The 15,474-nt window shown below is 33.5% G+C and overlaps 1 long non-coding RNA gene across 1 annotated transcript; it reads right to left on the reverse strand.

Annotated features, from left to right (window-relative positions):
- Positions 1–7,332: 7,332 nt before the first annotated feature.
- Positions 7,333–13,599, reverse strand: LOC127837537 (uncharacterized). Its single transcript, XR_008029335.1, has 3 exons — positions 13,445–13,599; positions 8,317–8,389; positions 7,333–7,372 (listed from the first exon to the last, which is right to left on the reverse strand). It is a non-coding gene; the product is annotated as an uncharacterized LOC127837537 (long non-coding RNA).
- Positions 13,600–15,474: the final 1,875 nt, after the last annotated feature.

The raw sequence follows: 15,474 nt of genomic DNA on the forward strand, positions 1-15,474 counted from the left end.
TGAGTTTATTCCAATATTCTTTTACAACAGTGAATTATTTACTTCATTCATTCTTACAAAAAGTCCACAATCAGATTTGTGATCTTAAAATGTTAGTTATTTGGGGGCTATTTTAATTTGCTTCTTTGCATTTAATGTAAAAATATTTATTTTAAAACATCTCCACAGACTTACTGAATACCTGGACTGACAAACCAAAGCCTCTATATGATGTGAGGGCCGGTGGTGCAAACTTAATATTACATTTGTTATACAAACAATCAGTAACTTTTCTGTTAAGCCTTGATAGCATATGACGCAGTCACGTGGTTCTACGCGGTTCGGATATACTGTATAGTTGCTAAATAAAATTTGCAAAAACTATTTTTTAACTGTGTTAGTTGCGTTTTCTCGCATCTCTTTGTATACATTTTAAACGCTTTTTTGCCAATCGTGTGGTAATAAGATATACACCTCTAGGCCGGTAAAGAGACTATTCAGAGGGGGTAATCACGTGACAAACAAGATAGTGACGTCCATGCCGAGGCAGGTATTTTTCGTTGTGTTATACCATTTATTACTTGTATTATTTTTTCTTATTCCGCTAACTTTCCCGCCATATTAGGAAGAAAGTTACTGGCTTTTATGTCATAGTTATATTCGCTCTATATCTCGACTTTACTCGGTGCAAAATTTCTTAGCGGGATGACCTTTTTAGTGCTCAATTAAGACAATTTTCGGGGTGTAAAGTCGAGAAATTTAAATTCGAAATAAACGCTAATCACCTTTTTACTGATATGGCTGGAATGTCAGCGTCATTAAAAAAAATAAACAGAAGTAAAAAAGGGTTTTAAACGGCGAAAAACAACTGTCTCGGCATGGACGTCGCCATCTTGACTATCACGTGATTACCCCCTCTGCTATTGCAAATTGATAAATAACGAAGAAGTTCACGATACATTTATTTAATTAACACATCTAAGAAACAAACACATACAATCATAAACCCTGCTTATCATTTGTTAAGTGCATATCAAGGTCTTATGGGCATTAATCTTCATAGAATACTAAAGGATACAAACTAGTAAAACTTATTTATACTTAGTTCATGTGATCATACAAGCCATATGTACTCATTAATGTAATAGTCTTTATTTAGAAGACATTATACATCGTTCATAATATCCTCTTGCATTGTTGACTGTTAAACATATCATTTGAGACATATGGCATTTTTGTATCACACACGAACAGGCTTTTGAAATATGCACTAAGAAAGGCGTTATATATTATTACATTTGTTTTAATAACCTGCATTTTTTACATTTTAAATTTTGATTTCACATAAAGTAAAGCAGGGTAAATGAAACAGAACAACATAATGCCATCAACAAATCCAGTAACAACTGAACATGGATTACGAATATGTTTCACACAAAAATCGCAAATTAAAATAAATACGTATGTGGGATAACTATTTCATAATTAGGGAAAATTTTAATTGCAAACAGAGCATTATACGGTCGACAAAAAGTCTATAAATGACACCAGATGGTCGAAAATTACAATTAAAACTTATATTATATTAATGGTGTGTACTTAATTTAAAAAAAAGCACTACATTGTTGTTGTAACACGTTTATAGAAGTCTTGTCATGAAGCAGGCAAACAACATCGCCATGGAGACCAGCACAGTAGCAGCACCTTCAAATACATATTACACATGTGTATTTTGTTTGCGGGTAAATGTTGGACCAATACGAAAACGATTGCGATATGTGAGTAGCCTCTTACAATATAAATCATTTTAGTAGTAATGCTCGTATTTTAAGGCATTTTTCAGAGTTTTCGTTCCAAACAAATATACGTACATCTTCATTGACAGCGTATATCGAACAATGAAGATTCTAACACGGCACGTGCCAAATTTCATATCAACAAAGAAGAAAATCGTCTTTGAATTATTCTGCAATAATTATGGGCGGAACTTATAAACAGAAAGCACGCGCTGTCACTTAACAAAGCATGCCGATACATTTACCACCAGCGCAGTAATGCGGTATTTTATGAATGAAAGTCACCAACTGATCGACAGAACAGCCGAACTATATATTTTTATGGGTGAAACTTCACATAAAATAGTACACAAGAAAAATAATATGCATTGTATAAATCTTTAGTAGAAACCGTGTTAGAATCGAAATATTTCGTGTACGTTATAGTTTGTTGTCGAATAAACTACGGCCGGAAGTTTAGATGCGTTGTTTGAAATCACTCGTGCGAAGTGATTTAATCCCTACGCATCTAAACTTCCGATCACGTAAACGTTCACGAATTATTTCTTAAATATAATAAAGTATATATGTATATAAACGGAATGTTTCTTATTTTGATACTTAACTGTTACTTTATTACACGCTTCGCCATATTAGTTTGTGACACTGACTGGTGCAACACGATTAATCTTGATTAATTTGCTTGTACATAAAGACCATATCAAGTTATTTAAGAACATGCCTGAGGCGCATTTTCCATCGCTTCCAATCGTGTAACCCGTCTTGCACTGGCATTTGGAGCCGTCAGTTGTTCCAGAGCATTCAGAGTTTGCGTCCAAAGCAGTGCAGGTCGCAGTGGCCACGCAAGCTTAACAAAATGTATAATGACAATTAAATATGCCTTTGAATTTTGAATTAGAAAAATAAATTGGAAACGGAACATGAACATTTTTAAATCAAGTTTATCCAGTTGTGAAACTATCGTATAACACAATAAATGCATATCTGAGGCGAAAACAAATTCTACATTTGTATTAAAACCCGACAACCCTAATAATTGTGTCTGATCCTTAATTTGTTTTTGTTTTTTGTTTCCATGTTGAGTGTTCGATAATGTTTGCCGCACGCGATCATATTCACTTTATTAATCACCGAGTATGCGATATTAATATTTATATTAGCGCATATTCGCTAAATTTAATATAAATTAACGTAAAGCACTGGTTCAGAATCATCATAACTTTCTTGTTTTATTTCACAATCTGCCATTATTGTTTTACTGATGACTTGGTATGATGACATCACAAGAAGCATACCAGCATGTCATAGAATATCATAAAACCGAAAAGCATTGTAGTAAATATTTGAAGACAATAGTATTAATGAATATTAATTAATAAATATTAATGTTTATGTTTATTGTACAAAAAATAAACGGTGTGCAACGATAGTCATTTTTTCCAAGCAAATGAGTCAGTGGATTGCGACATTTCCTAGCTAACTAGTGGTGACACTACATGTGATAATGGTGAACATACATGTAATAAGCCTCTGATGTAATTTAACCTCGTGTAGCAATTAAAAGCATATCATTCCACGTATAGAGACACTGTATGTAAATATATATTCTTTCAGTAACGCTTTAACAACGTCTCAAAAGCTTCAGTATTAATGGTGTTTTATTGATGATAGTTGATAGAATAATCATAAAAATGAATTTCAATTTATAGAGTGGATTGTACAAAAACTCAGTGTAAAATGTACTCTACCAGCAGATGGGAAACCGTTTTATAGCAAGTGGTTTTGAGGAACTCTGTAGCATAGAACATGACCACTAGCCAAAACACACACATACACAACAAAATCACACACACACACACGCGCACACACACACACACACACACACACACACACACACACACACACACACACACACACACACACACACACACACACACACACACACACACACACACACACACACACACTCACACACACAAACACACACCCTCACACACACACTCACACACACACACACACACACACACACACACAAACACACACACACACACACACACACTCACACACACACACACACACACACACACACACACACACACACACACACCGGTAAATAAAACTGCCGTTTTCCTTGGAAATATTTGGGGGTTTAAAACGGATTAAAGAACTCCAAACCTGGTACTCGACCTTAGATTATAAACCAGATAAGTATAATTAAGGCTCTTAATTGTATTTAGAGGAGAGATTAACACACCAGCTTCCCCTTTTGGGGTCTCAGTTGGGTTTGTCAGTCACGTGATAATTAATTACCAGCTAAACAAGCTGATTCTGTCTTGCAGTTTGTTGCGCAATGTCAGTCATGGATTCTTTTTTTTTAATGTTGGTTGCTCGTTTGTTTCTTCAAGCTATCATCAGTTTTAACGGATAAAGTTTTGTTTACCTATATCGTTGGCGTCGACAATTCAAAACGATATAGAAGGTACAAGTGACTTTAAGTATGCTTTGATAGCAGAACTCAATTTACCTCGTATATTCTAGCAGCATTTACGTCAGGAGGAACTGACATCAAAAGAAACGTTGACATTCCTAATCGGAAGCAATCTTAAAGATTTAGGATTACCCCTGAGTAGTTTAAATGTGATCCTTCAACATGTCAGAAACGGTAACAGGGCGAGCGATACAATACTGTGGGAGAGAAACACAAGGATAAAGAAGCGCGAAACGAAGCGACGCATGATGGTGCCGGTGAGTTGCTCGATGCGCTCCTTACTTTTCCAAACATAACACAGGTTCATTCAATCGAGAGGCACAGTAATATGTATAGTGGATCGACCTATGTGAATCTGAAACCAATCCTCACTATGAAAGCTCATACAAAGCTCATACAAAAAAGGCAATACACAGTATGTAGTTCCTTTCGGAGAGTATTACACGACGGAAGAACAATATAAGAAACTAAATCGTTTTGCACTCAAGCGAAAGCGAAACGATAGTCTTCAAAACTGAAGATGAGCATCCCAATTAGGGCATTCATATGGAAGAATGACAGGCTGCAAATATGCGCGTACTTAACCACCTTCTTGCGGTAAATGAAATTAAAAGAAACGTGGTTGAGTTAATCCCCGGACATGGAACTTCAAATGCTATTCCTTAAACGAACCAAACCGTCAGTTCCGGTCCAAAATTATGGGCCCAAAGAGGACTGCATAATATTTCATGTAACACGGTTTTGTCCGTTTGGAGATAAATGCCGTTACACGCACGTAAAGCACGTAAAAGCTCTACATTCAAACAACGTTCGCTCCAAAAACACAGTAGTCGACAGTTGACCTTGACCTCTTAGCGTGGGAACAAAATCGGCAGATGGATTATAAAGATCGATAACTTACTCGTTCGGGAATCAATAATGGTTTACATATCCTGGACATGGGAAACATTTATCAAAGTGCAGAGGTTAAAACTTATTCATCGGCCACAAATTTAAATATGAGCGCGCAAACTGAGACCTAATTCTCACGGAAGTTAAGAAACGGGCTTTATAAGATGGTCGATGAAAACCAGCTCATCATCTCTGCACTGGGAGCCATATCAAAATATTTTTGTTTGAAAGTAAGATTAATTCATGATTGAAGTCAACCGACGGGATTTGCAGTTACTGACTATGCGGACACAACTTCTGTTGAATATTTATTAATAAAAGACGCGTAAAGCTAATCACAGCTAACTGTTACATGGCTAAATAAGACCTTCAAAATGCATATCGCCGCGTAAATAGTAATCCATCTAATACTCAGGCCACTGGTTTAAAATGGCGTTTTGGAAATAATACAATTTTCACTTACAAAGTAGATACAAAACTTCCCCTCGGAGCGAATCTTTTTCCTTAAATATTTAATACACTGGCGCAAGCTGTACGAATGAATATGGAAAATATAGGTTTCAAATATATTATTTGGTATTTAGATGAATTATTCTTAGTACCCGACATGTAACGACCATTGCCAAAAAGCCCTTCATTAAATTAAATCGCGAATGAGGATTTCAAATCAATTACAATGAAGTGTAAAGTCCGTATCAGAAGCTGACATTTATTGGACTTTTTAAATTTAAATTTAATTATGACTTTAACGGTACCGGACCCAAATTTCACGAAAATACAAACGCTCCTCAAAAATACTCCTCACGCAAGGGAAATTTCAAAAAGATGAATTCAACATCTAGTCGAAAAATTATATTGGATAAAACAATATGTTTACGGCTGTCGGTTTCATATACTTTGCTTACTTTACCGTGCAAATTTTCTCCGCGCTAGTGGACATCATTCTTATGTAAATACAGATATGGAACTTGATATTATATGGTGACTGGACTAAATGAAAGTGTTTAATGGTACAATTCAATTAATTGACGATAGAATACCTGCGTGAGCCACCATTGACGCATACAAAACTGCATTCGGCTCGTTCCCCAAGTGAACTTTATGCATGCACCATGGACTCAACAAACGGTATCACTTCCTATAAATTACTTGTAAGTACTTTCAAAGGCGATAGCTGCAAGACGATGGCCACGTGCATGTTCCATCGAATTGATATACGTGCATTTTGACAACATTTCCGCATACGTGATGATGAACAAAGGATCTTGCAAACAACAAACTGTGATTGACTCGCTTTTGGCTGAGTGCTATTTAAAACTTAAGATTTCGTACACGATGCATTGTATACGCCGTCTCATGGGGACATAAATTTGCGCAAACAACATATTCCAATATTTATATTATATAATTCTGGAATTGCTGGACATTTCTACCTCCTTCGACTCAATCGTAGCCTTGACCATGATCTGTTATTAAGCGCGCTTTTAGTTTTGGAGCTTTATTAAGTATAATTAGTAAAGCTCTCCTTACTTCTATATATGAGTTGTTTGTCTTTCGTTTAAGTATAATAAAGGTTCTTTATTGTATTTAAAGGAATGGGAGACAATCCCGCTGCCCCTTTCGGGGGCCTCAATGTGATCTTATTAGTCACGTAATAACTAAATACTGGCAAAACTGGTTGATTCTGTATGAAATGCTGTGCGCAATTTCCGTCAAGCATTCTTTCATTTACCCGTCCTCTTCCATTTGACAGTAATTGCCAGGGTTTCGGGAATACGATAACCGTGTTTGATATGTACGCACGCATATCTTCGAATTGTTACAATTGTTTACATGCTTGAAAATGCGTTATTACCAACATATGTAACATTTAATATATTTAATTGCATTATTTCATTGCTTTAAGCGCTCATCAACTTTGATTTTGTCATGCTTTGTTTGTATGCGCGTTTTGAGTTTTTGAGCATATGTCAGTATTATTAATAAAGTTCTCCTTACCCCTGTATGTGTGTTGTTGACATTTCGTTTAATACATAAAACATATAATAAGTCAATTATGTATATATATAATTCTCACGTGTAGCTTCACAAGTAGTGTTTGCACTTGGTGGCATTGGTGCATACAGAGCGCACTTGCACTTCGGTGATGCCGCTAAATCACAGACAGCGTTGACTGGACATTCCGAGCCTCCGCTTGTGCAAGCAGTATCGGTAACAGCTTAAATTAAGAATATTTATGTATTTTCAATTAGTTGTATGATCATGCTTCCGCTTCTGCTGATAATACTGATGATGATGATGATGCCAATGATGATTGTGGAGATGATGTCGATTATGACATCAAGGATGATCACGATAATGACGATAACAACGACGATGATGCTGATTATGACGCTGCTGATGATAATAAAAATAATAATGATGATGATGATGATGATGATTATGATGATGAAAATGATGATGATGATGATGAAGATGATGATGATGATGATGATGATGATGATGATGATGATGATGATGATGATGATGATGATGATGATGATGATGATGATGATGATGATGATGATGATGATGATATTGATGATGAGGATGATGATGATGATGATGATGATGATGATGATGATGATGATGGTGGTGGTGATGATGATGATGATGATGATGATGATGATGATGATGATGATGATGATGATGATGATGATGATGATGATGATGATGATGATGATGATGATGATGATGATGATAATGCTGATGATGCTGCTGCTGCTGCTGCTAATGGTGATGATGATGATGATGATGATGATGATGATGATGATGATGATGATGATGATGATGATGATGATGATGATGATGATGATGATGATGATGATGATGGTGGTGATGATAAGTGATGTTATAAGTATTCGTATTATGTAACTCCTGTGTTTGCCACTGCTGATGCGTATGGTGATAACAATTATGTAGACGAACACAAAGAATAAGATGATGATGATTGTGAAAATGATGATTGCTTGAAAATGGTGTTCATGAAGACAATATTGAGCATTATCGTCACATTACTTGCAAACTATATTTATACTTAATGTATAAGTAAACTGGTAACATTCTAAAACGTATTTATGCAAAGTACATAAGTAATTTAACCAAATGGGGCACATGTCATACCTCCATGAGCTCCACGAGGTACCACACATGTGTGCATCAAAAGAGCGACAAACACGCAAGGAATAGACGACGACTGAAAACAAATATATGCCGAAACCATACTTAAAGTGTAAGTGTGTAAGTACAAAAAATATGAAGAAAAAAACACTAGGAACTACTTTAAAACTTGTTTATGTCAACTATAAGTGAGATAAATTGCTGGAACAAATAATAGTACCGCTACTTCTCATAAACGCTAATACCTAAGAATAAACTTTGAATTGTTATATGCCGCACATAATGCATCCACACGGTCTTGTGTATTTTGAGGTCGTATTGAGCAATGTCACGAGGTTACTGAATACGCCCACCAGACAAACGAGCTGGTAATCTTAGTACATTGAGGATAGCTGTTGGATTATCGATTTTAATTCACGAGTGATCATAGAAAATGATATGTTCACAAGTGGCGCATCTACGTTTATATGATCAAGAGTGAATTAAAATCAATATTCCGCAAAATCCAACACATTTACTTTTGATTGTATGCTTACAAATGATTATTTGTGTACTTTTGTCATTCCGGACAATATAAATCCCCGTTGGGCGCCCCACCCCCACATGTATTTTAAAAGAAATCCCATCCGAATATTTTAGAAACATAAATGCAGAGTAGTCTCCCTTGGTAAAATTGTTTTTAATTGGGGGTCACAATGGGGAAGCCAAAGGTATCTAAAGGTATCTTAAAATAGTTCCGGTAAAACAATGACAATAATCGATAATTTTCACTGTTTGTGTTCACTGTTTGAAACTGAAATATCAGTTTTAATTTACTGATATTTCTCTATAAACCATCGGAAAGCATAAAATAAAAACATTATATTTAAAATCCAGATTAGTTTTACTTGTATTTTTAATCGGCTTTAAAATTTCCGCCTTTGTATTTTCCTAGTGTGACTTTCCAATCTAAAGTGATTGACGTTTCGGAATAAATAGAGAAGAAAATAATTAATACATAGCATTACTCCTATTCATACCACTTACCCATCGCCCAATGGAGACAGTGCATTATTCTTAGAAGCATAGTTCAATGCGTGTCTATATTTTGACTATTTTCGTTTCAATTGCGTAATTTTATTAACTTAGTATATTCCTATACCGAAAAATAAATGTACATTTTGTCTTTTTTTTTGATTAGCAAAAGAGGGTTCAAACACATTAATGTAAGACTATCTGTTAAGGCAAGAATCAGCCTGTACAAATAAATGTTGAAATCCACGGATTTTGAATTAAATTTATTTTAATAAAACATGGTGCTGGGAAGATGGTTGTTTACATACTGATTACGCATCAATAAGAAAATCGTACATGATTTTAAAACAAAATGATAGAACAGAATATCCAAAACATTTATTAAAAACAAAAATGTTTCCTTTCGATATGATACCGTAATATAGTTATGTTTAGTTAAGTGAGAATAAGTAAACAGTCATGTTCACGAGCGCAAACGCTCGTAAATATACATATTGCGTCAATTTCATCAGAAAGGTATGTCATTGTATTACCCCGTACTAAAAATAACATCAGTTCAAAGCTTTAAATGATGTTGATTTTGTTGATAAATATTCATTATAAAAATACATTATAATATATTAAACTGCCGATGATTCTGATAAAGTTATTAAGTCATAAGTTAAATGCGCAAGAGTAAATATAATGAACGTTAACGTTACAACAGGTTTTAATATCAGTGGAATTTAATCATAGACAACGCGTGTTTAAAACGCCACTGATAGACTATAAATAAAACTGTCCGCGGTAGATGATGACTTTTCTAATGCAACAAATATAATATTTGGTCAAAAAGTAATAGTACTGCTACCACTACTACTACTACTACCACTACTACTCTACTACTACAACTACTACTACTTCTAATAATAATAATAATACTAATTATTATTATTATTATTATTATTATTATTTGTATTATCATTATTATTATCATGTAATTATTATTATTACTTATATTATTAATTGCATAATTATTTTTATTTATAATAATAATATTATTATTATTTTATTATTATTATTATTATCTTTATTATTATTATTATTATTATTATTATTATAGTCAATATATTTGCAAACCAGGCGAAAAATCAGTCATTATTCGCCGATGACGCAACTTATTTTAGCATTTACAATCCTTTCTCCTTTTACAACTTGATAGAATCACTGATCCTGTTTGGAAACGGATCAGGACTAAAATTAAAGAAATGTAAATGTACTGTGCTTAAAGTATGTAATTATAGGCATACAAACATTCATCTAAACACGGAAATGAACTTCAATTGGACATCAAGCAAAGCATCAACGGTAGGCAAAACATTTACAAACAATGAGAATGAAACAATATTAAAAAAAAACATATTACCCAAACTACAAAAAGTAAAAAACTGTCTTAAATCTTGGCAACATCGAAAACTAACCTAAATTGGAAAAATAACTGTATTAAAAACATTTGCACTACCGAAATTAATATGTGTACTAACAGTTCTTCCAAACCGTGACATTAAAATCATTGATGATATAAAAACATCTATCTTTGAATTTGTATGGGATGGCAAACTAGAAAAAAAACGAACAAAATTAATACATTTATTCGTTCATAAATTCAATCAAATCCAGTTGGGTCAAACGTATATTAGATATCATAAATAAGAGTAGAGGGACGTTGTATTTCTCAAAAAACACTAGAACAATATGGTGGCTCCTTAAGTTTTGAATGTAATGTTAGTGAGTCTCTAACACTTGATATAACGAAAAAAGAATATGTTGGTATCTAATATGCTATCAGCATGGAGTCAAGTCACAAATATGTTAGAAGAAAAAAGTATAAGTAAAATAATTTGATGGAATAATAAAAACATAAACGCAAATGATAGCACATTCTTTTATAAAGACTGGTTTGAAAAGAGCATAAAGTATGTCGATCAACTATTTGATTACCGAATAAACGCTTTTTATTCCTGTTATAACAGTGCCCCAGATAAGCTGCGTATCGGCGTTTTTCACCCTATTAAAATGTTTAAAAACGCAAAGAAATTCAATATAATGCGTATTGAAAACGCAAGCAATTTGACTTTTCGCTTATTCTTAAGATTTGATGCGTACGGTACAAGTCTCGATCGAAAATTCTTTGCTAAATTTTGGTAATTTTTCATTGAAACAATTTTATTCATTCGAAAGTTAGCAAGCGCCTGGATGACAGAGAACCAGAGCAGTCGAAGTTATTCAAACACTATACGGACTTAATTTCATAGCAAATTAAGCGTCTGACTAAAATAGTTACAACGTGAATGTATTTGTTAAGCGTCTGTACTTTCAGTTTCTATAATGGTGCTTAATAAAAATGTCTAAGCGAGGTCGAAAGACGTCCGCGATTGTTAGCTAAATATATGTCGAATATATGCAAACTTTTTCCAACCAAGTACAAACAACCGAATCATTAGTGTTATCAATTTGTTTGTGTATGCAGCAGTTGAAAATAGCAAGTTGACATCCAAAAACATGACGGAAAGTCCGTGATTAAAAATAAAAAATGTCAAAAGTGGAAAAAGTCATATCCCTGGCCTGGTTAGAAATTGTTGACGTTGATGGGACAGAAAAAAAAGTTGAAATGTGCATTCTGCACATAGTCTGTATAACAGCAGCAATGATTTTGATGTATAAATATTAATAACTGACTTCAACCTAATTAAAAATTGAAATCACCCTATTTTTCAAAATCAATGGGTGAAAACCCTATTACCCAAATAATTATCTGGAGCACTGGTTATAATAAATGCTACTTGTATGAAATCCCAGCAACAGACTTCATTATGTATTACACGCTGATCGAAAGGATTCAATCACGTATTTAATCTATTATAAACCAAAACAACACGCAAAACATAAGAACCCATTTTTTTCTAGAGAAACTAACAACAAAACAAAAACCGAATAAACTATTATACAGAATACGAATACAAATCATCAACATCATTAACGAACTACCCTAATTCCAAAGAGCATGAAATAAACTGCAAATAAATATTTATAATGTCTAACAAAACAACAATCGACATCACACTTAGAAACTTTCAGTTCAAATACCTACATCGAATTATCGCGACCAATAAATATCTTTTTTAATGCAAATTATCTAACTCTAATTTATGTGACTGGATAAACAATCGAGACTATAGAACTTCTATTCTGGGAGTGCAAATACATCCAACCTATCTGGAATCAGTTGACATCCTTTCTTAACCAACAGCAACTAAACGTTTAAATATCCTTCTAAAATGTTAGTTTTGGAATTAACTCATTTAAATCCATAGATAGTAATAATATAGGGAATTTTTTTTCATATTAATGAAATACAAGAAACAACTACCAAAGTTTTATTGTTTTATACAAAGCCTTAAATACAAAATCCAGATTGAGAAAGAAATAGCCCTCAGTAATGATAAATTGCATATTTTTTTAACAAAATTGGAATCGAATTAAATGTCCATAATGCTTGTCCACTTAATTCTATACTACTCTCTTAATGTTAGTTTATCACTTCATATATTCTTATTAGTATTTTTTTTCTTTTTCAATCTTATAACATCACTGATTATATGTAACATAACACGTACTTTTCTCACTAATATAAATGTTACAAAGCAAGGTCTGAAACATTATAAGGCATATTTCTGTGTAATGTTTTAAAACCATTGTTGGCAAATGAAAGACATTTATGTACACAATATATGCTTTACAATGAATAAAACAATTATTATTATTATTATTATTATTATTATTATTATTATTATTATTATCATTACTGTTATTATTATTCTTGTAGTAGTTGTAGCGGTAATAGTATCATTATTAGTATTATTATTATAAAAATAAAATAATCATCATCATCATTAGAATGATATATTCAACATTATGAAAACTGACAAGAACAATTAAATAATATAATTTAAACTATAGGTAATAATACAATATGTTTCATTATATTATTATATATGTATTTATCTAACTGTATTCCAATATTAAACGTAAAATACAAAGCTATAAACGATCAAAGATAACACAAACGAACCATTACCATTGTTCCACTGCAGAAAGTCTATCACAAGGATCCTCAATCACAGCTGTGGTTAAACAGGCCCAGAGCAAGTGAATGTATTGTAACTATGGCCCCAATTTATAGCCGATTTCGACCTGTTTACGCACCAAGCCGGGTCGTTACCAAAACAAACTTGCAATCAAACAAATGTGTCTTCAAGGTGGCAAAATGAAGTGATTCTTTACAATTTATGTCTGGAAAAAAAACATGCTGACTCTGCCTAGTTTCAGTTGTATGAGCTTTATATGGTTGCTGTTTATAGCGTAAACAAACTTTCTACGTAGAGGGCTTCGTTTAACTTAAAGCGTTAGGTCTATTAATAGTGCGATCTGTATGCTGGTAGTTATGTGTGCCTGGCTGGCTGACTGCCAGCCTGTCCGCGAAATGGTACACATAACACGGTGTGTTGTTTGCAAAAACACGCGGTGATCTTAAATTATATGTATTGAATTACGGATAACTTTTTCAGTGGCAATGCCTCAACTACGCTCTCGAACTTCCCCGAGGATGAAATTATTATAGTTTACTACAATATATTTACCTTAATTTAAAAGTCGGATTACCGCGCTCATTCACGATGGGTAACATGAAAGGTAAACATCTATCTTACTTGAAGTCAACAAAGGTGTTCTGAGGACTGAGGGCGGCGTTCCAATCGGACGTAAAATAATTCTAAATAAAATCATGAACATTACATCATTTTTGACCAGCCGCATTCTGCTATAAGCCCGCTTCAAATTTTTAATATACCATTACCAAATTTGAAGACTTCCGGGAACGCCATCACCATAGACTGCTTGTACACCATAGAACGACATGAAACACGTGTTTCCCTATCGAAAACTCAAAGAATGACTAAGTTTTAGATGTGACCTTACAATGAAGATATACGAGCTTCCTCCAAACTGATCAAACCTGGATTCTTAACACAAAGTGGTCTGGTTGAGACCCTGTCAACATCCCGAAACACCGTTATATCAACATTCTGCTGGTTTGAAACAATGGTGCTAGTCTGCAACATAACATTTGTAAATGACCAACGCACTTCTTTTATTTTTTACATATGAGACACGACTCTCTACGTCGTAGCAATCCAAACACTGTTAAAACCATCAAAAAAATGATTATATTAGGGTAAGAAATGCGAGTGATAAATATAAGAACAATACTGACAACATATATTATTTTGGCAAGCGAAATAAATAACATAGACTTTATGAAATCATTTGATTGATATGTTAACAGATCACTGAATGATACTCAATGGAATAATACAATCGTTGTTCATTTCAAACTTGTAACAACTATTGAGCTGGTTGTTACATTATTAAAACAAACATGATGCCACTTTACAAGCATTTTCAGTTTTCATAATGCGCTTAAACAAAAATAATTGATCAGGCCATGACGTCTCCTTAAGTGCATTTCAAAACGCTTGCAATTATTCAGGCTTATCGTCATATGTGTTTGACAACGAAACTACATTGTTAGCAATCAGATACATAACTCTAAGCAAATGTTAGATCTCTTAACATATAGAAGATATATAGTATCATGCTCTGCGCCTGTCCTGTCAACAAATTACCTTTGGACGTTTGTAGTACTTAACGGATTACTAGTAAATCGAAATAAACGACCAGAATTCTACATGTCATAGCTCAACGTGAATGCCATCATTAAAATAAATCTTTAAACATTTGATTGTGAAGTTTTTTATGAATGAATCCATATTAATGGATCATGCGCAAGTCAAACAATTCCCCTTTTTTATATCTTGTGCAATATTTAAGTGTTTTAAAAATTGAAATACAATAAATACAGTTTGGTTTAAATTTAGTTTAGGTCATTACGAGAATGTATAGTTAACAAACCCTTTCAATAAAATAGTATAGCTAAAACGCTCTCCTTACTAAAACGAATTTTAAAACAACATCGATATGTATTTACCGGTCTCTATATTACATACACTTACAGCTTTTCCTGACAATGGTTGACTATATAATGCAATA

This window comes from Dreissena polymorpha, chromosome 7 (assembly GCF_020536995.1).
Source record: "Dreissena polymorpha isolate Duluth1 chromosome 7, UMN_Dpol_1.0, whole genome shotgun sequence".
Classification (NCBI taxonomy): Eukaryota; Metazoa; Mollusca; class Bivalvia; order Myida; family Dreissenidae; genus Dreissena; species Dreissena polymorpha.